Raw genomic sequence first — 23,780 nt, 5'->3', positions numbered from 1 at the left:
GCTTATTAATTATTGCTTACTAATAAGAATGAGATCTGATTCTCACTGAGTAGCTTGTGTTCAGATTATCATAGTTAATAAAAGTCTTTCAAATGTAACAAATATTTCCATTTTCTCCACTTTGGAGAATTATTTTTTCTTTCCTTTAACTTTGTCTTCTCATTTTGCAGCTTGATTAACAAATGATTCCCTTTTGTAGAAACTCAGAGTCTTAAAGGATGAATTCCTTCATGCTCCTTTTATCTTTTCCAACAGCTTTCTGATCTAAGTGATAATTTAGGGATGTCTTGGGCTAATTCAGATAATGATTTTGATACGATCAGCAGTTTTAAGTTAACCAGGAGAACGCTGCCCTCCTATGGTGTATTTGGGTAAATACAATGGATGGAAATGAAAGTGAACACTGGGAAAACCACTCTGGAATTTGGCCCTATGTCTTCCATTTCCAGGGAGGTAAAGCTCTTCTTTTAAAAAATTTTGGCCTCTGTGGAATGACAAGCCTTATAATTAATTTGAGCGTTTACATGGTCTAATTTTTTTCCTATTTCTCCCTTACAATAGAAATATTTTTTGCTAAGGTAGTTACAAATTATTATTCATTCAAAATATGCTCTGTGATAAAATTTAGCAAGCAGATGAGCAGGACCACAGTGTATTCCCTTAATGAATTGTTTAATAAGTGGTGGATATTCCTTACACTTGTAGTATCAGTTTTTTCTACTTTAGTAGCAACCTCACCTCTGGGCTCATTATCATTACTACTTTGCACTTGTTATTTATAAGTAGTTAGCAAGTGTTGTCCTTAAAGGTTAAAAAGCAAATTCCACAAATAATATGGTGATAGATGGAAAAATAAAATTTGAAAAACAGCCATATTGCTCTGACTTGCCTTCTAAAACTTTCTTCTCAGGACACCTGGGTGGTTCAGTCGGTTGAGCGTCTGACTTCAGCTCAGGTCATGATCTCATGGCTCATGGGTTCGAGCCCCGCATTGGGCTCTGTGCTGACAGTTCAGAACCTAGAGCCTGCTTCCGATTCTGCCTCCGTCTCTCTCTGCCCCTCCCCCACTTGTGCACTGTCTCTTTCTCTCTCTTTCTCAAATATAAATAAGCATTAAAAAATTTTTTTTTAAACTCTCTTATTGGGTTGACAGCCTTCCAGTTACATATACATCTAGCCCAGCTGAACAGTGGGATGTGTACTAGCATGTACTTTCTAAAATGAAGTGGGTGGGTTGGGGATTGGGAAAATCCCTTTACTTTTGAGGGCATAAAAGATGACAATTATGTGACTCACGCAGGATATATTAAAGTACTCCAGGAGTCACTACTGTCACCTGAGTTCATCACAACCATTCAACAATCAAGTTACTAAACTCTGAGTATGTGTTCAAATCTGTTAGGCATTGGGGACAAAAGGAAAACAGAGAAGATACAGTCCCTGGCCCATTGGGTAAAACAAGCATATTCAACCAGCAATTACAGTAAGTGTCATGATGCCGGTGGTGATGGTGATGGTGATGATGATGATGGTGATGATGATAACCACCCAGCACTTATTCATTGCTTACCATGTGCCAGGCACTGGGTAGGCACTTAACATGCATGCTCTCCTGTAATCCTGTTTTATTAATCACAGTTGATGGATGAGGAAAGGAGGACTTAGGTTAAGTAACTAGCCAAATTCCACCAAGAGGTGGAGCTGGATTTGAATCCAGGATTGTATAAGCCAAAGGCTGAATTGCATTTGCACACAAATCAGTGCATTGCTTTCCAGGATAGGAAAATGTAGGAATCTCAGAGCAGAAATACTTAACTGAGTCTAAATGGTCAGAAAATGCTTCCTGGAGGTTGTAACATCTAGGCTGATGCCTAAAATGATGAGTTAGCCAAAGCACTTCTTAGCAACTATAAATGGTTTATGGTGTCTACTAATAGTAATAAAATCTTTTATCACAAAATTAAAGTATTTGAAATGTTCAGAACTAACTAGATAACACTGTATGTTCATAAGGTCACAGGCCTGAGACACGTCATAGCATATTCAAGAGATTGTTAGTACCTCAAGGGCAGATGAATAAGGGATATTATAGCTTAAAGCATTGACAGATCTATACTGGTATACACATAAAGACTACCCTTGTATGACATTCCTCCATAAACAAAGCCGACTAGAAAGGAAGTTAAAAAAAAAAAAAGGAAGGAGAAAGAAGAAAGGAAATTATTCGCTGAATCAACATGATGTAATTTCTCTTAGGAACTTTATATTAGTTATCTGTTTTAAGTCTTAGCAACACTCTGGAGGTATTATTTTCACTATTCCTGCCATAAGAAAATAAGTATTTTTGATATATGGGAACGATACCAGAATCTCATATACCCTGAGGCTACTTTTTTCCTTTAACATTTTTCATGCACTAGCAACAAATACAGAACTGACATCATAGTAGGTGTTCCACAAACATTCACTGATTAAATTAATACACGATCACCATATATATTAACTTGCTCACCGTCACACTGGTAGAAAGTGGCAGAGCAAGTATTTAAAACAGGCAGACTTTTCTGATGCTGAGGCCTATTTTCTACTCACGACTCTGATTGTTTCTCAAATTGACACTAGCTACCTCTAGAAAATATCGGGGTCATAGAGTCAAAGAAACATAAATAAGAACTTCACCAGGGACACCTGGATGGCTCAGTCGGTTAAGTGGCTGACTTTGGCTCAGGTCCTAGTCTCTTGGTTTGTGAGTTCGAGCCCCTTGTTAGGTTCTGTGCTGACAGCTTGGAGCCTGGAGCCTGCTTCAGATCCTGTGTCTCCTTCTCTCTCTGCCCCTCCCTCACTCATGCTCTCTCTCTCCCTCTCTCTCTCTCTCCCTCTGTCTCTCAAAAATAAATTCACATTAAAAAAAAAGTTAAAAAAATAAGAACTTCACCAGATAGTTGACATAGTAATTTGAAGGCAACCAATTCCCTCAAAACACAAAGCAAGATCAAGGGTGCAAGAATGGAGATAATATGCAATTTCTGTAAATTAACGATTAGGGAGAGAAAGTCTGGTTATAGGGTTTTCCTCTGGCTTCTATTACTTTTAAACTTCCTAATGCAACTTAGAAATATGAACCAATTTTTTAAAAAGTCAATGCCTTAGAAGGTCCCATGAGCCTCCTGGTGGCTGTTTGGGGAGGGAGGGAGAGCCTCTGTGTTTTGGCTCCACACTGGGCTCAGCAGGCAGTGGTGAGAGGGTGAGGACCCTGCGGCTGCAGGGACAGCTTCCTTGGTGCCAGATGCTCTGCGGGAAGCCTAGCAGCAGCTCTTTGTGGCAAATGGTCCCCTACAGAGTGGCCAGCCTTCCCCACCCCTGGGGTTCCAGACCTGAGAACTGATGCATCCCTATCGTTTCATGAGCTCTTATTTTCCATACCGCATCTCCTTCCCTTATGACCACAGACTCCGCCAGGTGCTACACATCTTCCTATGAAAATTCCCTGTCCCCTGAGGTTTCCTCGGGCCAAATAATGCAAATTCCTCTTCACAGGACCCAATTTTGACTTCCCTCACTCGCCTCCTTGCTCTCTGACCATGTTCCAGTTTATGCAACAATCTTCTAAAAGTGAGGTGTTCAGAAAGGAAATCCTGTGGGATAAGATGTGATTGGTGGGGTGGGCTGGCAGTCTTGCCTCATTTGAGATACCCTGATTCTATTCAAAGAGCAGAAACCTGCATGGATTTTTTTTTTTTTTTTTTCCGGCTGATGTGTCACACTGTTTCATATGAGTTCACTTTGCCTACAGAGGGTGCCATCCAGTTATGCTTCCTCCAACTTGTACTTGGGGTGTCTGGAATCCCAATGCAATATTTCATGTGCTTTTTAAAAAAGTTTTATTTAAGTGAGTTCTACATAGGGCTTGAATTCATGACCCTGAGATGAATCAGTTGCACGCTCCTCCGACTGAGCCGGCCAAGTGCCCTTCACATACTTTTAATTTTATGTTTATCTCCAGTACGTCTCACCTTTTTCTACCTGATGCATCTTTTAGATCCTATTCTGTCATCTAGTATAGTAACGTCCTCTCCCTGTTATTTCTCCCTCAAATTAGAAAATGTGATAATCATGACCTTGATATCTTCATCTTTATCCAAGATTAGTAACCAATAATGGGGTCAGGCTAAGTAGAGACCTTATGTCATGAATACCAATCTATGAATTTGGGCCCTTTGAAGATGTCTTTCAACCAGTTACGGACCTAAACAATTACATCATCCAGAATTTTTCTATCCTAAAAAACATTATAAAATACCTGGTCAGTTGTTTGCCAAAATTCAGGTATATTATATTACCACTCTTCCTGATCTTACAAGATAGAGAATGAAAATAAGTCTAGCATAAGTCATTCTTGATGAACTCATGCTGGCTGTTAGTGATCCCTATTCTATACTGAGCATATGAAACCCATCAGCTTCCAGAAATTTCCCTAGAATCAGCCTCAAGGTTGTTGGTCTACAGATCAGAGAAATATCTTTCTTTTCCATTATATAAAAATTCTATTTCCACATTTCTTTCTCTGACTCATCTAGGAACTCACCTTCTCACTTCCATATTCTCCCTGAGCACATTTTCCTCATCTTTCATAAGACCATGATATTTTTAGCATCTTTCCTCTGACAAGAAAAGTGGGAAGGAATAGTATGTGTGCTTTCCTTTTTTTTCCCCTTCTCATTTACAAATGGCAACTCACATACTTCAAAAATGGCAGGGAAAATGAAAATCATGATACAAATGCAAACATGCCTCTTGGTGAGACAGTTAATCACTTTGTCTACTTGATGTACTATTTCCAAGACTGTTAAAGAAAGATGGGCTCAGTAATTAAATTTACCCACTTAAACAACTGCTGTCATAAATAATGATATTACTGTTATTTTCAAATGGATATCACTTTGGAACAAAAATCTTACCTACTTGGAGTAAATGGTCAATATTCATTAAGGACCTTTCAATGAGGACAGATGATTAACAGTAGAAAAAAAAATGTTTAACGATGAAAGTTATTAAACAGAAGGTCAACAGAGATAGTTATAGATTGTCCTAAAATAGCTCCTTAGTTAATGATCAAAACATAGAGACATCCCCTTTTGTGCCCTTATGAGAGATGAAAGGATATCCCTCGTTCTTCTTTCCACACACCTGGCCATATGCTTCCAAACTAGTCACTAATTGGGATTTGGGCCATGACAGAAAAGGAAGAGTAGGCAGAAGGAATGCAGAAGGAAGAGGAAAGGATGAGAAATAATGGTAACATGGAACATTCAGTAAGTACTGTGTATTTGCAGACATTAGGCTAAGCATTTTGCATGCAACAGTTCTTTAATCCCTAAAAAAACTTAAAAGAGATTGGATTTATTTTTATTTTGCAAACAAGAAACTGAGGCCTAGGGAGGTTAAGGAGTTTGTGCATGGGTACCTTCCGTAAGATTTTTATAGTGAACAAAAGCTTTTTTGGGCTCACAAAACTCAGTTGAGTTTGGTTGTCATGGTCCTCATTTTAGATATCAGGACGCTGAGGATCAGAAAGGTTCAAGTGATGTTCTTTGCACCCTTGCAGAGGGAAGCACAGTGAGAACAGAAGCCCAGTGGAATGCCACATGGATCTGTAATGGACTAAATTTTGTCACCCCAAATTCATATGTTGGAAGCCCTACCACTACCTCAGAATGTAACTACTGTATATTTGGAAACAGGATCTTTAAAGAGGTCATTAAGTGAAAATGCTGCTGTGTTAGGGTCAGCTCTAATCCAATCTGATTGATGGCCTTATGAAGAGAAGGGATTGGGAGACAGAGAACACAGAGACACCAGGGATGGGCTCACACAGGCCATGTGAATAGAAGGTGGCCATCTACATGCCAGGGGGAGAGGCCTCCAGAGAAACAAATCCTGCCCAACCTTGATCTTGGCCTTCTAGCTTCCAGAACGATGAATAAATAAATGTATATTGTGTAAGCCCCTCAGTCTATGGTCTTTTGTTATGGTAGCCCTAGCAAACTAATATGGAGCCTCTGTAGTTGCTCCAAAGTGGAAGCAGTTAGCACCCCTATTCTTCTCTCTTACTCTGTCACCAGTACTTCTCTAGTCTAAGTAAACTGAGAACTTAAACTTTTCCAAACTCTAAACAGTCTAAGAGTTGGGACAAATAAATAAGGTTTAATTCAAGGAAACTCAGGGAAAAAGACATATACAAAAGGCCAGAAGCACAAATTCTAAATGAACATATGTACTCGAATTTAAATGAACATCTGTACTCGAATTTCTGCAGACTTTCTTCTTAGCAAAAAAGCATTTTAAATGCCAAAGTGGTCAAATCAGTGGTATTGGCGAAAACTAAACCGATGACAGAATATGATATCTGAGTATTTTCTAGAATACAAGTTTCTAGAAAAATTGCATAATTATTAAAGAAAAGCCTCTCAAACACAGGAATTCTGGATATTTGCAGATAACAGCACAAAGATGCTCCTCATGATTAGTTACTGTCATACTTATGCCTACAGCCAGGTCTTAAGTGAGGGCCTTACGCAACAATCCTTGGGGATGGATAATGGGTAAATCATGATAATTTACTTCCATCTGCCAATGATATTCTGCAGCAATTCTGTGGTCTCCTTGCCTTCCTCTTCATTCTCCATTCTCTCTCCCCTGTGCTCCTCAACTTTCCTCCATTTCAGCATGAGATTTAAAGTCCATCAGAAAGACCTTTGTGGTTAGATCCTACTCCACCAAACAGTAGCTGAGGGACACCGAAGAAGTGACTTAACTGTTCTGAGCCTCAGTTTCTCTGTTAAGTGAGGACATTAAATACAACTTTGCAGACCAGGTGAGAGAATGTCTGTGAAAGCATATAGCCCAGGTCTATGGACAGGAATTGTCATTGATTACACATGAGGAACACCATGGGGAGAAGTCAAGGTGACCTTGAGGTTTTCAGCTTGAAGTAACTAAGTAAATGCCTTTGACAACAGTAAAATTTAAAAAGCCAAGATAGACCATATGATGAAATCATCTTGACAATGATTCTTTTGGGTTTTTTTTTTTTTTTTGCCCCTATCATTACATTCATCTGAAATGCTCTTCTTTTGGACCATTCAGAAATAACAAGTTTTGTTTTTATTCCTGACCACCCAGGGGGAAGCATTTGCTTCCCCTAAACTCCTTTTGTATACAGCTTTGACCACTGCTGTCCTTGAAGTATGTCTAATCTCCTTGGTCACTCTACGTGGTTCAGAGAGAGAGAACCCTGTCTTATCATTCTTATAATTCTTCGTTTCCCCACAATAGTTTGCTTGGGGATGCATGTGGTGAAAAAATCCTTGTTAATATACTGATTTCATCTTCCCTAAAGGATTCTTGGATTTGTTTCTTTATTAGTACTTCATTAATGCATTGTCTGATGGATCCACTTGAAGAGGGGAGAGTTTATAATTAGGCATTCCTGTCATCATCTTTCTAATGAAAGAAGTAAGAAGGAGGAAATACTATCTGATAGAGGTTTTAGAGCTAATTTAGTGATACTGGGTGATTAATTATTGTCCTTTGATAATTGTAAAACTTGGATGTATAAATCTTGAAAATAATTTTTAAGTGCCATTATTTAAAGTGTGCCAAATAACATCAATACTAAATTATTCCTCACTAAATCTACAAAATGATTAATAGTGTGTTAGTGAATTAACAGAAAAGTTCATGGAAAGAAGCATCAAAATACATTCTCCTAATAGTAACGGCTTGAACACTTAAATAGTCCTATGGATGCCTATACACAAAAACTGAAAAAAACAGACATACAGAATATTTAGGGAAAAAAAAGAAATATTTAAAGTAGAAACATTATATAAAGAAAAATAATAAGGAGAGCATGAAATAGAAACATTGACATAAATATAAACAGTAATTAAGAAAAGTTGAAATATTTGTAAAAGTCTAATGATGAACTTAAAGGTACATTGACACTAATAAAAATGGATAGCTGTGAATCAACTTTTAGCATTTTATAATCAAACACATAGAGTTGGCTATCTCATCCCTGTTTGCTAAACATACAACATATCCTGTTAATACATTAGTTTCTCTGAAAGTATCCACCGATAGGACAATAGCCTTATTTCTGACTACTCAGGAGTGTAATCTGCTAATTCATGTCACCAGACACTTCAGCCTTATCTTTCCATCAGTGTTTAACACAGCAAATTCCATGACATGTTTATACCCTTGATAGAAACAATCATTATTCATTAAAATTTTCCAGAGAACAGTAAAGACAGAATTGTTGAAATACATAGAAAAAATTCAATATAGACAATGCAAACATATGACCCAATAACATCTTTAAACTGGCTCCACCTTCATACAAATGACAACTGCATATAGTTTATCACATTTTGGCGACAAGCATTAAAATTGTCTTCAATGATGTAGAATCAGAGCATGACTTGCGAAGAAGAGGGAGCATCTTTAGACCTTTCAGTCATCATAGATTAAACAAAAACTTTCACCCAGCTTTCCATCTGCTGTCCTCATGGATATCATATAACTAGCTGATAAAACAAAGCAATATTCACAATCTGTTTTTTATTTCAAACCTTGCAAAAGAGAAATATAAAAATGCCCTGCAGTATAGTCAGCCTTCTGCTCCTGAACAATGTATAATGAAACCATGAACACATGTGTAATCAACTCCTACGGTGGGGAGGACAGAAGATAAAGGAGGGGAGGGGGATGAAATACAGTGGCACCAAGAGGTAAAAGTACATTTTGCTACCAGATTCTTACACCAATTAGACACCTTTTGGAAAACAGCCTTTTGTTCAGAAATGACCTTCCCAAGGACAATGTTAGCTGGCAGAGTTAACTCAAGGTGGTATGATGGGTCTGTTCTCATTCAGCAAAGTGAATAATAGCACGTAGCAGATGAAGACCAGCTATACCTTTGAAATGTCAGAATTAATTCATCACCAAAAAGACACAAGAGAGAAATAAGTTAAACAAACTACCACCGAAAACCCACCAAAAAGATCAATTTTAAAAATATATCCCGAAAAGAAAAATATATGAGACACCACTCAGTGAAATGTGTTTGATTTTCTTATTTAATGTTTTTTCATCATAAAAAAATCAACACTAGAAAATATTCTGAGAGGTTCAGGGCATCCTCTTCTGTAAAGCGATGGATCTGAAAATTATAGATGTTCACCAATGTCAGTTGTTTCTTGGCTTTTTTTCACTTTTCTTAGAAAAGAAGAAATACTGATGTAATCCATATTTTGGGGGGGAAACAATTCAGAAACCCCCAAACTAAACCAAGTGTTACAAAATGCACTATGTCCTCACAAGCAAATTAAATCCTAAGTATAACTCGGTTAAAGGAAAAGCAGTATCTTTAAATATTAAATATTTTTAAAATCCAGGTTTACAGAAGGTGCTTATTCATTTATCAAAGAATAAGGATTTACAATGACAAGCTTCCTAATGTAAAAGTATTTGACTTATGGAAACTTGTTTGAAGCAAAGCTACTCAAGAATAAATCTATTAAAGAAAATGAGGTTCACCTACAGGTTTATAGCCAACTTACCTCTTTTTGCTTTTGATGTCAAGTAGTGCATAAAAAGAGAAAAAAAATGTATGTTTAACTGATTCTGTGTCATTACATAACGGCTTATTCCATAAATACCTACTCAGAGTAAGCAACTAATCTACACTTGTTTTTTTTAAGGACATATGAATGGAGGCGGAGCCGTGACTGTGGGCTGCCAGAAACCGGTGTGCAAGGTAAGCTAAACAGCATCCTCCCTGTGACATCTGTGCCAGTCTTGGGTGCCATTTAACCAGAGTACCAGGGATGGTACTCCCTCCTACTCTAAACTTGTAATTTCAGATCTTACCATCTAAGCTGATCATCGATTGATTCTATTTGGAGTCAGACATACCCTTATGTGTGATGAAGAATTGGAAGGCAAGGCCCAGTTTGGAGCAAAAAACAGACTAGATGAACAGCATCAGAGCAGCAAAAAAGTACTTCACGTGAGGAAAGTTTATCCCTTCAACTAAAAAAAGCAACAATTTCATATCCACTAAAAGTAGGTTTAGCTAAAATGACAGTCCTGTTTCTAAACCAGTATCCTGCAAAATAAACACACACATTTTCATATCAATCAATGCAAATATTTGAAATTAGAGTTGTTTCCTTTAACTATTTTAAGAGTAACAATCTGATCAGTCCATTTCTTGAGAACCTTCACTGACTAATGCCATTACCTGAGCAGTCCCCCTGAAGGAGATCTGATTTATGGTCTGGACACATGAAAGTGACATAACCTATACACCAAAAAAGAAAAAGGAAATCTCCAGAGTCCAGTAATGAGCAAAACGGAAACGAACTTGGCTTTTACATGTACAGTTCCTAAAAACTTTGGATTTGTGATGTGGAGAGCATATTAATGACTGTTTCTTTTTGGCTGAGAGGTGACAATTAAAGGACCATAAAGTTAAGAGTTATATGACATCTTTATGACTTTACTTTTTTTTAGAGTAAACAAGAGAAAGGAATAAAGTCAACTGTTTTGTGTTTTTCCTTTTTCCTCTCATACCTTTCAAGCACAATACACTGAGGAAACTGCCAAGAAAACCAAAGAAGCATCAATAGATGGTGGAAGAGAGGGGTGTGTAGAAGAAGGGACATACTGTTGCACAAAAGGAAAGCCAGGGTGGCTGGATGCTCCATTGTCATGTAATGATACCACCCACGGTCAATCTTTTCTGGTCGGTGAGCTGTACAAGTTTAATTACTAGGTCACTGTAAGTAGTCTGGGTGCAAGTGCTATGGAACTACCTTTTCACTACTTCATTTCAAGCAAGTGTAGTCTTCCCATGAGCATTACATCTACCCATTATTTGCACCATGCTCCCAGCAGAATTCAGGCTGCCCCTTCAGACGCTGACCAACTTGCCCAGAGCTCAGGAGAGCCACTGAAGCCAGTGTGAGCACGTGGAAAGATCCGTTCCCCAGCTATTTATTAATGCCTCCAGAGAGTTTGGTGATGGGCACCAAAGAAACATATCTGAATTAAATCAGTGGCCTCCATATCATGTGTAATAATCTAGGTATGCTTTTAGAAATTGAGTCCCATCAGTTTTGGGAAGGAAATCAAAGCATTAGCACACTGCAAGAATTCAGTGTGGGACACTGCTCTTTTCTGCCTTGTACAGTCAGTTCATAACACATAGACACTTCAGACTGTCAAACAAAAAAAGGTTGTTCTGTTTATTAAGATAATGGGAATATTCCTTTTTCTTGTTGGAAAGTGTACTACTTGTACTGAAATATTTTAATGTTTTTACTTGCAAGTCTATTTAGAAACATGGTTGTACACAAGCTCCAGTCCCGATCATGAAGGGAATAATGTGTACTCATAGAACCAGAGTCTCCAGAGTTGGGAGAAGCTCTGTCCATATATCATTATGAATGTAAAGGAGAGTCTACTGTTGTTAACCTCAAGATTGGCTTCACTGGAGACCCAATGTGGCTTTTTCTTATGTTTTCCTTAGAGTTCTTTGTAGATATAAAGCATCCCTTTGAAAGCTGAAGTTTGGATTTAACATCCCGGGAAATGTTTATAATCAGAGGGGTTTTGTTTTAAAATAACAGAGGTTGTTAAGTAGTTGCAGTGAGGGCAAACAGTAGAATACAATAGACTAGTGCCAACAGACAGGATTAAATAGTGGAAGCATAGCAAAGAAGAGGCTGATGGCTATTCTCCCCTGGAATCCAATGAAGGGGAGGTCCCAGCTGCCCAACAGAACAGAATACTAAAACTCTTCTTTTGCATAAGGAGCTTTGGGATATGAAGGCAAGGTGATGCCAGTGCTAGACAGTTGTAGCACCTGATACCCACAAAGGATACCCAAGATACTAAAGGTTAGGTGCTGTAGGTAACTGATGTCAGGTTGGCAGAATAAAGGCTGTTCCCTGACTTGAGTTGGGAGCATGCACAGGTAGATCATAGAGAACGTGAGCAATTTTTAAATTCAGCATTTGGACTAGTTGGTCCTTTAGTGGCAGAGGCTGGTCAATTCAGTGAGTCGGAAGCAGGATCTCTAATCTAGAAACTTATCCTAGAGGTATACGTCTCCTTGATGTTTTCTATCTGCCTATTGATATTTTTTAGTGAGCTAGAAAGTGTCATTTGGGCAGAATCAGAAGAGGAAGGCAGTTATTGCCTGGAATGTCCTGTGTCTTTTGTGTGTCCCAGCCCATCTATGCCCCTCCATTATCCTTCTGAACTTAGCCAGTTTATGGAGGCCTCTATCTTTTTTTTTTTTCTTTTTTTAATGTTTACTTATTTTTGAGAGAGAGAGAGAGAGAGAGAGAGAGAGAGATGGAATGGGGGAGGGGCAGAGAGACAGAGGGAGACACAGAATCCAAAGCAGGCTCCAGGTTCTGAGTTATCTGCACAGAGCCTGACATGGGGTTCGAACTCACAAATCGCGAGCTCATGACCTAAGCTGAAGTGGAACGCTCAACCGACTGAGCCACCCAGGCGCCCCTGGAGGCCTCCATCTTTAGCACCACATGGCTGGACTCTAGTGGACACAAGTATGACCCTGACCACTTTTGCCCTGAATATGCAATAATTAGGGATATCAAAAAACTATATTTTCTTTCACTTAATGGATATATTGGGGAAGATTTTCATTTTTTCCTTGAAGAATTTAACAAGAAAATTTCAATTTCCATGGGTTTAAAACTACATACTTATACTAAGATAGTCAACATGGAATAAAAAATATTGTCTAATCTAATATGTACATTCCTGCCACAATGTTGTTTTCCTGTGGATCCCTTCAGTAAATTTTTTATCACTGCTAATTTTGCTTACAATGCTCAGATTTTAAATATGGCATCTTTCAAGAAAATTTAAGCTCTGGATAGTATACCTCACAGAGGAGGGAGTAGGAAACAAAAACAAAAATAAAAATAAATTAAAATCCTCTGGTCGTCAGATGTTCCATTAAATACTGCATTATTTATTGAGTGGCTTTAGTACGCACCATGAAATTATTTATTTAGTATTGTCTTTATCTTCTCTGTTATCCTGGACAAAAGGAAAATACAGGAGACCCACCTGGAAAGAGTTTTTTTTGTGTTTTCAGTCTATATATGGTGTCATTAAATTCTGTCATTTAAAACTAGCAGGATGCATTATAAACATTTTCAATGTACTCCCTACTTAAATAAAATGGACTTTTTACAAGCTTGAATATACCAATTTTAGAAAAATTCAGTTGTGTTATTATTTTAAGAATATTTAAGACATATGGTTTCTTAGGATATACCTAAACAATAGGAATTAAATTATAATACTGATGAAGATGCCTAGTAACAAATAAAGGAGAAGTATAAAGAAGAGTATACAAACATTTAATATGTACCTATCTAAAAGAGCATTGCCACCAATCAGGGACAAACAAAGCAGAATAAATCTGCAACAAAAAACATTTGGCCCAATATCTCATTTTTAAATTTATTTAGAGAATGGGGGAAGGGGCAGAAGAAGAGGCAGAGTGAATTATCAAGCAGGCTCCATGCTTAGCATGGAGCCCAACACGGGGCTCCAAACCCACAACGCTGGGATCATGACTTCAGCTGAAATCAAGAGTTAGATGCTCAACTGACTGAGGCATCCAGGTGTCCCCTCGCATTTCATTTTAAAAGAAAACCTAAATATGTACCATCTTAAGTCTTATTTTAAAATTAGATGTTAGTGAGTAAAACTGAAGTTTCTGTGCAGAAATTATATGTAGTTAAAACTGTTGGTAAGTAAGAAGGCCTAGAACTACACTGTTCAATAAAGTACTACCAGCCAAATCTGGCTATTGAGCACTTGAAATATGGCTAATTCAAACTGCAATGTATTCTAAGTACAAAATATAGGCTGAATTTCAAGGACCAAGAAGAACAGAACATAAGATATCTCACTAATATTTGCTTCTATTGACTGCATGTTGCAATGATAATAATATAGACACATTGTGTTAAATAAAACATATTGCTAAAATTAAGTTCACGTGTTTCTTTTTACTTTTTCTCATATGGCTACTAGATTAAAATTACACATCTAGTTCACACTATCTTACTATTGAATAGCTCTGGTCTAGGAGGTGAAACATCTGATGACTCCCATTTTATTGAATAGCAAGAAATATTTCTATTCTACACATGAAAACATTTTTAAGATTTTGTAAAGGGTTCAAGTATATCTTCCTTCTCCTCATTAACATCTGGTTAAAAATAAACAAAAAGATGAATATTGATATAAAGGAAGCCAAGATATATTAAGTGAAAAAAATAGCATGCATAACAATGTTTGTGGTTGTGCCAATGTTAATACATACATATATAATATATGCTTATGATTATATATGTACGTATTTATAGATATTCTCTTGTACATATAGAGAATGTTTCTGGAAGGACATGAGATGGAGGCTGGGAGAGAGCTACCTTCTATTTTATATTCTTTCGTACATTTTGAACTTTGGACCATCATTATCTATTGAAAATATACTTAAAAACTATTTTAAAAACATATAAAAAGGTGTAAGAGTAAAAAATAAGGAAAGCCTACATATTTATATGCAATCTTTTACTCTGTACTACTTGGATTCATAAACTTTGCCTCTAAAGTGGATATTTTCTTATAATTGCCTTGATTTTTAAGTACCCATATATAAAAACAACCAAATACAGGAACTTCAAGATTTTACATATATATATCTATATATCTATATATAGATATATATATCACATTGTCTGAATTAAAACAAGAGAAGTGAAGACCCCACTTGAAAAGTTCCCAAATACAACTGTTATGCAGATTTTATTCTATTACCTACATTAAATCACATCTGAAATACACTATTTCTAATCTACACATCAGAAGAACTACATGTATAGATGATAAACCACAATAAAGCCAAATATTTTGAGATACCGTAGAAAATTTGGACTGATTATCAATTATCCACCAAACTGAGGGCCAACTATGTGCCACGAACAGTGCAAGATCTTGAAGAGTAAAAGATCAAGGAACAGGGTTCCTGCCCAAAATCTTATAGATTCATAGAGGAATCTGATTTAAGACACTGTGTCCATGCCACCTGTAGTGAGGCAGAGAGGAAGAGGAAGGCAATTCTATCTAGTGGATACAAGGGATCAGAAAAGTCTTCATAAGTTGTGCACATTTATGTACCCAATGGTAAAACTGGTGTATAGGATACATATAGGTTAAACACTTTGTAAGAGAAAATAAGAAAGGGGAAAAAGCTGAAAATTCTAAGATATTTTTATACGAAACTCGTTATCTAGACAAAAATCAAAACATTCAGCTAAATTAGAGAATACACAGGTATTTCTCTAACCAAACCAAATATAGAGCTATTGGGAAAAATAAGCTAAATTGTTCAGTTTTCAATCGGGTATTTTTCAATTTTCAACTGGAATTTAATGAAGAGACACATCTCTCAGATGACATTCTTTTTTTTTCTTCCCTCAGATGGCATTCTTAACATTGCATATTCCAACTCAAGATCATTCATTCTATAGTAAAAGATTTCCTATAAAAATGGAATTGCTCCTTGAAAGAAATACTGAAAAGAAATGTGAGGGTGTCAGACATTTCCACTGTAAAATGAATCATGACTAACCCAGAAAAATAAAAATACTCCTGCAACATACATGATACACTGAAATTTGGAAATCTGAACCAATTTCTAATTGCATATTACATTGGGGCAAGACAGAAACATGTATTTTTCGACATGTGGTTGGTAACTTTCTGAATTGATATTTTTTGTTAAATATTTATTTTTGAGAGAGAGAGCGAGTGGGGGAAGGGCAGAGAGAGATGCAGAGAAGAGAATCCCAAGCAGGCTTTGCACTGTCAGTACAGAGCCTGATATGGGGCTCAGACTCACCAACTGTGACATCATGACCTGAACCGAGATCAAGAGTCAGACACTTAACCGACTGAGCCACCCAGGCGCCCCTGGATTGATATTTTTGATTTAACTTCTGTTTTGTCAGATTCAAAGTAAGGGCAACATGGACCAGCATCAGAAAACACCCAAGCTTTCATCTGTAAAGAAGAACTCTATAGAAGCTATGTTAAGAGAAAATACAAGCCCAAAAGATTACAAGTTTCTTTTTTTTTAAATTTTTTAAATGTTTATTTATTTTTGAGAAAGAAAGAGAGAAACAGAGTGTGAGCAGAGGAGGGGCAGAGAGAGAGAGGGACACAGATTCCGAAGCAGGCTGCAGGCTCCCAGCTGTCAGCACAGAGCCCTACTCGGGGCTCAAACTCATGAACTGGGAGATCATGACTGAAAGGGCGGGCCTACGCCGGCCAACTCCATCTTGTTCTGTGTCCTTCACCTTGACCACACCTCCTCCCCTTGAGTAACCCCCCCCTCACCTGCCTAACTCGGACCCTTCCCCAGCCAATCGGCTGAGGCCACAGCCATTACCTCACCAACTGCCCCTAGGCCCCAATAAAACCTTTGTCCTTTTGAAACTCGCTCTGTCTCCCTGGTATCTCACCGCTGTGTGGGTGCAGGTAGGGGATTGAGCTCGAGCTAGCTCGAACAAAGGCTCTTTTGCTTTTACATCGGACTCGGCTCCCTAGTGGTCTTTGGGGATCACGAATTCTGGGCATAACAATGACCTGAGCTGAAGTTGGACGCTCAACCGACTGAGCCACCCAGGCGCCCCAAGGTTACAAGTTTCAACAGAATGCTGTTCACTCTGGCTATTTCAAGAATTAAATCCTGTTGGGGGCGGGAAGCATACTGATATGGGGAAAGGGAACTCACAAAAATGGAGAAGCCTCTAAGGGAAAAAATAAGCTTTAGGAAACAAACAAAAAAAAACCACCACTGAGGCTGTTTGTTAGTTCAGGAAGTCAGTTCAAATAGCATTCATTGAGCTCCTTCTACCTACAAAATGTGGGAGGATGAAGGAGACAGGCTGTTAAAGTAGGCTGTGGGTACACAGGACATACCAGCTGTCGGGTATGGTTGGACTTCTCTACTTTCAGACACATGTCAACATTCACACTGCTCCAGTTTTGACTTCCAGTCTCTACCACCTCTCATCTGCAAATTTCAGACACTGTATCTGCTTCTTTACCTTAGGTGTTGGCACATCCAATCCACTCTCCACCTTTTACCAGGGCAATCGTATATAATGAAAACCTGTTCTTATTCTTAAAACAGTCATCTCTGCCAATGGAATAAAGTCCACTCTCACTAACCTGGCCATCTGTTTTCAAGTCCTTGCTTGTCTTTCCAGTGTCATTTCCCATCACTCCTCAGTCCTGCTGCAACTTCTAGTTCCCAACCTTATGGCCTTTGTATTGGTCGACCTCCTTTCCTAGGAGGCTCTGCTCATTACCCACACCTGCATCCCTGTCATCTGCCCATCAACATCCAGCCACCTTTCACGACCAGTGCTTGCATTTCTTTTGGGGGAATGTTGCTAAACACCCAAAGCCCTCTGTTTATTCTGGGAAAACCTATTAACACCGTTACTTATTTGCCTACCTACCTCCCCTACAGACTATGCGTTTCTTGAAGCACAGGGATGGTGTTTCACTTACGTAACATATTATGTCAAGAGCCAAGAAAAGCGCCTGACACCTAATGGTAGCTCAATACATTTTGTTACATTCTGATGAATGAGTGAGCGAGCAAATGAGTTAAGAAATATGGTTTTGGTACATGCTTAAGAGCATAAACTGCAATATAAAAGACAGACAAATAAATGTTTGAATGCAGTGAAGTTTTCACTAATGAACATGTTCGTGTCTATTGTTGACTATACATCTGAAAGGGTGATTGCGTATCTAAGGTTAACACATTTCTGTGAGCTGCTTTAAACATCGGTAAAATCTAAAACATCATACAAAATGTTCACATTTCACAAGAATACCATTCTCTCACACGAGTTCAGTAATGGTGTCAGAGAGAGGGAGAGAAAGAGAGAAGTGTGGAGGGACAGAGGGAAGTGAAATGATACGGGAAAGCAAAACATCCAAAAGAGAAAGCTCCTAAACAGAAAATGCAGCACGAAGAGCAAACTGCTTAGGCTGTTACTTCAAGAAGAGAGTTCCAACTTGCTTTTATAAGTTTGAAATTTCTTGTTTATCCTGTTGCAATATTGTAATTTATAAGAAAGATTTATTTGGTCTTTGTCCATAGTTCCAGGTTCACAGCTCTCAAAAAAAACAAAAAACAAAAAACAAAAACACCCTTGGAATTTCCTAAGTGTTGGGAGCGACAATGGTGTCCCCAGTTATGTTAATAAAGTGACTTTTGGACTCTGCCTAAGGATGGAGGCTGGTTACCAGGAGAATCAAGAGAACTTGCCATGTGATTGGAGGTTTGGAACTTTCAGTCCTACCAGGCCCAACCTCAGGGGAGGGGAGGGGGCTGGAAGCTGAATCAATCACCAATGGCCAATGATTTAATCAACTGTGCCTGTGTAATGATGCCTCCAAAAAACCCCAAAAGGACTGAACTGGTGAATGCCCGAGGAGATTTGGGGACAGCGGTGTGCTCTGGGAGAAAACGTGGAACTCCCAGTTCCTTTGCCATACCTTGCTCTATGCCTCTCTTCTATCTGGCTGTTCCTGATTTAGATCCTTTTACAATAAATTGGTAATCTAGTAAGTAACATATTTCTCTGAGTTCTGTGAGCTGCTCTAGCAAATTAATGAACCTGAGGAGGGGGTCATGGGAACTCTGATTCATAGCCAGTTGGTCAGAAATATAGGTAACAACTTAATTTATGATTGGTATCTGAAGCCAAAGTGGGAGTCATTGGAACCCCTAATCTATAGCCGGTTAGTTAGCAGCACAAGTAATAATCTGGCCTTTCAACTGGTGTCTGGAAGCAGGGAGCAGCAGTTTTGTGGGACCGTGGAATGCAGTGTTATTTCTGGATACACAGTGTCAGAATTCAGTTGAATCGTAGCACACCCTGATGGTGTCTGAGAGTTGCTGGTTGGTATGGGGAAGCCTCCACACAGACACAGATACACACATTGCAACTGGGTTTCAGGAACCTAATTTACCTGCGCAAATCATGCAGTCAAGTCTTCACTGCAGAAATAGCAACTCTTACCTATACGTTACACGGATTTCTTTCACATATTCTGGTAGACTGATTGTTAAGTATTGATGAAATAGTAAGATGTTATTATTGTTATTATTATTATTATATAAATAATATACAACCATTTATATTATAAATAATATAAAACAACTAATGATTTTACAAAGATGTGCCACCTGCTGCCTGATTGTAAACTCGTTGATGACAACAGAGTCCCTCTGGATTCAAATTCATCAAGGATGGTAGCCATATGTGTGAGGACACTACATTTTGTATGCCATGATAAGGACAAAGTCATCAACAAGAAAGTCAACAAGCTAAGGACAGAAACTCTGGAATTTCAGGGGATGAGGCAGCACAAACAGCCGAAATCAGAAGCAAAGGCCAAAATTTCCTCCAAAAGGTTATATTAATGTTGAAAATTAATTAGTACAAAACAATCTATTAATTTTGAAAATCAGCACCCCATCCTAGAGTTGATTCTCCAGAAACTGAGAAATTGTAGTTTGAAGAAGATGGTTTTCTCCTGACCATCTCAAAGAAATAAAATCTATTTGAAAATATACCTTATATATGGTAAATAATATTTTATGTTTTGTGTTTTAAATTTTTAAATGAGATTTATATCTGTCATAATTCCTCAACAAAAGGCTTCAAAACAAATTAAACTCTTTGTATGTCTACTGAAATGATTTAATTTAATTACTTCAATGGTCCTCAATAGAAAACCCACTTATTAGAATAATAATAATCACCTACAACAACCTATTAAAAACACATTTCAGAAAACTTATCAAAAAACATTCTAATAAGTTAACAGGGAATTGTCCTTTTAAAATGATGAACATATATTGTTACTAGCTAGTAAATTTTATAATTATCAGTAACTTATAGTAAACTCACAAATAAAAAAGACTAATAAAATCTATTATTTCCCATGGGTTTAAAATACTTCTTACAGAGAACACTGGACTGGATATATATGGTATATTTTCCCTTTCTCAGCTTATTGAACATATTTTATATAGTAAAACCATTATAAATAATACTTAATATGTCTTACCCAATGCAGTTCAGCCTAGGAAAAATAATATACAGTGTCAATAACCCTAATATATTTTTTGAAGCTACAATTTGGTATAGGTAATTAGTCACTTTTTATAGTAATTGATTTAACCAAAACTTTTTAAAAAATGTTGCTGGGTTGCTCTAAAAATTGATTAAGAACTAATCTGGTTGGGCCCGTGGTATAAAACTGAAAATTCCTTAGGCTATGATAACAGCTTTACTCCCTCCCCTCTTCCATTATTTTAACTTCAAATAAATGGTTAAAAATGTAAGGTTTATCAATATATAGTAAGTTGTGATTAAAATGATTTTCTGGCCTAGTGATGATTCTGAATGCCACATTATTTACATCTCTAATCTTGTATAAAATAATAATTTCTAAGACCAATGGCATTTTCTGGTTATTTGAAACTCAAGCGTTTGAGAAAACAATGCTACTCTCATTCATGTAGGCTCACTAGCCTTAGAGTTGCAAGATGGGTACAGTGTGCAAAAAGAACTAGAAACATTCAGAATGTGTGGAAAAGGGAAAAATATTTTGTGAGACTCTTAGTACACTATCTATCCCCTTTGACAGCAACATCAAAACGGAGCAAAAAACATAAAGATGTTCATCATTGTAACCCAGTGATCTCACTTGAGAAAAAAACGAAACCGATGAGAAGTTGAATGCATGAGGGTATTTCTAGCAGCACTGCAGAAAATAACAAAGAAAGAAAAAACACCCCAGCAGTTAACAGGAGAAGTAGAGATTAAAGGAATAAAATCTGAAATAAAATTTATGATACAACCTTTAAAAATAAAAATAGCCGAGGTAGTGGCATAGAAAAGTTTACAATGTAATGTTAATGGTTTCAACAATGTAATGACAATGATGTAAACACACATTAATGTAAATAAGGATCAAATGATCATACACAAAATGAAAACAGTTATTGTTAATATTTATTAATTTTTAATAAAATACTGATAGGTCACTTTTTAATTCAAATACAATAGGGTTCTTAATTAATCATAGGATTTCTTTCCTAAGTTCTAATAGATAGTGCTACTAAATCCACTTGGAACACTAAAACAACTTGAAGTGTTTTATTCAAGTTAGATGTCCTGATGAATCACAACCGTTTTGGTGATTTACAGATACTTCAAGGTACCTTCCAAAGGGGTCTGAAATATTAGGAAATGAGCTATGAAAGTAAGAATGCCTGGCAGAGTTGTAGGTTTTTGTTTGTTGTTTTTGTTTTGTTTTGTTTTGTTTTTTGGCATACATTTTGGCTGTTATGCTCTCCCAACTTGTTATCATCACCCATTTGCTCAAACATTCTTAGAATGTTGATTATGTGCTATAAATTTCCACACCACACCTTTTCATCCCAATCAGTAGGCTGATTCATGAATCAGATGAGGATATTATTACAGATCCAAAGGCAGAGTTTCCAAAAAGGAATTAAGGTAAACATCAAGTAAATGAGGTAGGTGAGACAACTAAAGTGAATAAAAAAAAAAAAAAAATTCTGTGGCAAACTCAAAGGCTATAGTAGGGTCCAGAAGATAACAAAAATGGGTGCAGCAGGCTGGGTATCAGTACTCGGGAGTAAGGGGGCTGTGGAAAAGTGCATAAAAGCAGCAGCCAGTACGAGGCTCTGACAGGTTATTGACACGCATGGACGCTGACCTCGGGCTGTCAGATATTCAGAATCTTTCAAGGGAGGCCAGAAATAATAGATGCTCGTGTTGACAACTAACTTGAATTAGTTTTAATTTTTCATTCCCTGTGACAACCAACCATTATGCTGCCTTTGGGCTTATTTTGTTTCACGGACTTCCTGTATGACACCTTTGACCTATAATTAGCATGCAGGGATTTCTCAGAGGGCTGAACTCTATTTGCCAGAAGTCACATAGGAAGCTCTTCATAGGAAAAATTTTTTATAAAGAAAAAGAAAAATGCAAAACAGTGAAGCTAAAAATAAAATGTGAGCATATTGGTAAGCATAAATCAATAAGGGCTTGCAAACTACAAGAATATTACATTAAGATTTAATGTTCCAGAGGAGCAAAATCTTGGCGGATTTTACTTCTATTTTCTCTATAGTGATTGAAGAGACATTCTGAGTCACTACAAAAGGAGATTAGCCCCAAAGGCTTTTTATAAAGATAGCTCCCTTGACTGAAACTACCTTAAAAAATATCAGAACAAAATGACAAAATTTGATCAAGATGGAATCGCTATGAGCTACCACGCTGCAGATAGGACCCGGGGGGTGTGCCCTGCATTACGCCTGTTGCTAGGTTCCCTTGACCTATCCCATTCCTTCCAACTCTCATTTTCCATCATTGGCTGTTAAAAGGAAGTCCTTGGAGACTCCTAAGGAATGCTCGTCTGGCCGAGTCAAGGAGGAAACAGGACGCTAGGCGTAAAGGCATTTTTATGTTAGCTGCAGGAATTTACCTGTGGTCCAAGTTGGACTCCGTGGATGGGTGGACATGAGTGGTTGGGAGGAAGGGGGAGTGGTCTACTCAGCTAATCATCTGCATCACATGCACCCAAGGAAAAAATGTTTACCTGGTGGAGCCACGGTTAACCTTTTTTCCTTGCTGAGCCGGTGCCCTTGGATGAATTCATTCATGGAAGGGGGGCCCTTCAGAAGAAATGATTCTGTGGAGGTGGGATCAGGGGGAACTCTTAATAAATTCTGTAGGTAGGTAGCCCCTGAAGTCCTGGGACGGCTCTGATCACAAAGGGAAGGTGAAAATTGTCTTGCAGGAGATCCAAGAAAATACATATAGGAAACAAAAAAGTTTTACTTTAATTACCTTTCAAAGCCTCACCAGTGACAACATTATTTACATTGGCATTTAATTTTTTTTAAACATGTAAGTCAAGATTTTTGCTTATTGCTTAGTTTCCATACCAGGATACAACCCTATTTGGAAACTGTACTGGATACTGGAAAAGAAATTTATTATTGTTAGTCAGTTTGAACCGCAAATAGAAAATATTTATATAATTTGATACTTTACTGAAAATTCCTAAAATACAAATTTTACCATTAACTGAAAATACAGGGTAAGTAATTCAACATCCAGGACTCTGTAAAAAGGTCACCAAATCAAGCCACTAATAACCTTGCAAATGATTTCTTTGAGCAACATTCACATATGAAATGAAAAGGCACAACAACCTGCTTTTAAGAAAAAGACTACACACAATCAATTCCGTTTACCTAAATATAGACATCTCCTTTGAGTCAGTTGTCAGATTTGGTAATGTGGACAAGCTTCCCTAAAAGAACATATTCATATCCTTGCCCCATTAAAGAGAAGCTGGTAACTAGCACCATTACCGGAGGTACAATGACTTTTAAATGTCACGTAAAACGCAGCTTCATTCTTAATATCCACCTTTTGTCTATCAATTTTTAGGTTGGAGGTAAGGGAGAGGCAAATTTATGCATACAAAGAACAGCAAAAATGTTGACAGATACT

General features: G+C 37.5%; 1 protein-coding gene across 2 annotated transcripts in view; it reads right to left on the bottom strand.

Moving 5' to 3' along the window:
* BICD1 (BICD cargo adaptor 1) overlaps window positions 1–23,780 on the bottom strand; it is a 67,478-nt gene that overhangs the window by 13,088 nt on the left and 30,610 nt on the right. The window lies entirely within an intron of this gene.

The sequence above is a fragment of the Panthera uncia genome, chromosome B4 (genome assembly GCF_023721935.1).
Source record: "Panthera uncia isolate 11264 chromosome B4, Puncia_PCG_1.0, whole genome shotgun sequence".
NCBI lineage: Eukaryota > Metazoa > Chordata > Mammalia > Carnivora > Felidae > Panthera > Panthera uncia.
The sequence above is the reverse complement of the archived record's forward strand: the minus strand, read 5'-3'. Positions and strand labels throughout refer to the sequence as shown.